Consider the following 1583-nt stretch of genomic DNA (forward strand, 5'->3'; position numbering starts at 1 on the left):
TAGTGACCAGATTCCCCACACTTGAAACAAGTCACGGAACTGGTACGTGGAGGAGCATTGTTAGTTGGACCCCCATAGGGCTTGGCCGGTGCAGACTGTTGAACAGGGCGAGGCGCCTGGAAAGATGGCCTCGGTGTGAACCTGGGTGGCAGGGCGGTGTTGGGCACCCACACACGGCGCTTCTGAGGACCAGCACCGGATGAGGAACCCATGTCACGGCCATGCTTGCGTGTTGCGTCATAGTCAGTCTGACCAGTTTCAGCACTGATGGCTTTGTTGACAAGTTTCTGAAAAGATGTGCACTCATGCAGACGGAGGTCGCGGCGAAGCTCAAGACTAAGGCCCTTACGGAACCTTGCTTGCTTCTTGGCATCGGTAGACACTTCCTTAGTTGCATATCGTGCGAGATTACCAAACTCCCTGCTGTAAACATCCACAGAAAGTCGGCCTTGGGTGAAACTGCAAAATTCTTCACGTTTACGGTCCATGAGACCCTCCGGAATGTGATGTTCACGGAAAGCCTTGCTGAATTCAGCCCAAGTAGTGACATGGCCCGCTGGGCGCATAGCTCCAAAATTCTCCCACCATAGACTGGCGGGGCCTTCAAGATGATATGCAGCAAAGGTGACCTTGTCAGCCTCCGCTACCAGCGCGGAACGCAGTTTGTGAGCAATACTGCAAAGCCAGTCATCAGCGTCGAGAGGCTCGACGGAGTGGTGGAACGTGGGTGGATGTAATTTGATGAAATCACTGAGTGACACCACGTTAGTCCTCTGATGGTGTGCTGTATTCTGTTCAATACGCTCCAACAAACGGTTGGTCTCCCGCTTGTTTCTCTCAGCTTCCATCATAACCTCGGCTAGTGAAGGAGGATGAGGCAGATTTTCATTCCTGCCTTCACTGCCTTCGGCCTGCTCTTGAGAAGCAGGGTTAGCGCGCGTGTTGACCATCCTAGGTAAACAAGACAATGATTTAGTCAGGATGATAAGATTCCGACATAGGATAAAAATGTAAGGAATAACTCGAAATGCAAGATGATGATCCGTATGACATGGTAGATAGAGAAACTGCTTCTTTATTCCATCGTCATACACACCATACAGGGTTTAGTACAAGACCAAACAAAGTACTATTACGGTGAAAAGAGGATTACATCTCATCGGAGGCATTCCAAGCTCCTATACATTATTTTTCTACACCTCCGGAAGGAGTACAAACTAGGTCATATCCCACGAGTCACGCGGGACGATAGAAGACACAGCTAGTGCGAACTAGTGATACTACCACTAACTCAGACCGATCCGTAGTAGTCCTCGTAGAAGTCACCTCCATAGCCTGGAAGCTCAACATGATCATCCGGAAACAGACGATCTCGCGGAGCTTGTGGACCATAGGGGCTAGGATGAGGTCTTGGACCAACAGACGGTGGCCTGCGGGGACCGCGAGGTGGGGTGATGCCTCCTACATCACGCCAACCCATCACGTCTGGCAGAGCAGATCTCACAGGATAGAGATCGCGCATATCTGAATATCCAGCTTGCACCGCCGGTGCGAACCGAGTCAAAGTGGCCCAGTGGTCAGCA

Source organism: Triticum dicoccoides, chromosome 4A (genome assembly GCF_002162155.2).
Source record: "Triticum dicoccoides isolate Atlit2015 ecotype Zavitan chromosome 4A, WEW_v2.0, whole genome shotgun sequence".
In the NCBI taxonomy this organism is placed as follows: Eukaryota; Viridiplantae; Streptophyta; class Magnoliopsida; order Poales; family Poaceae; genus Triticum; species Triticum dicoccoides.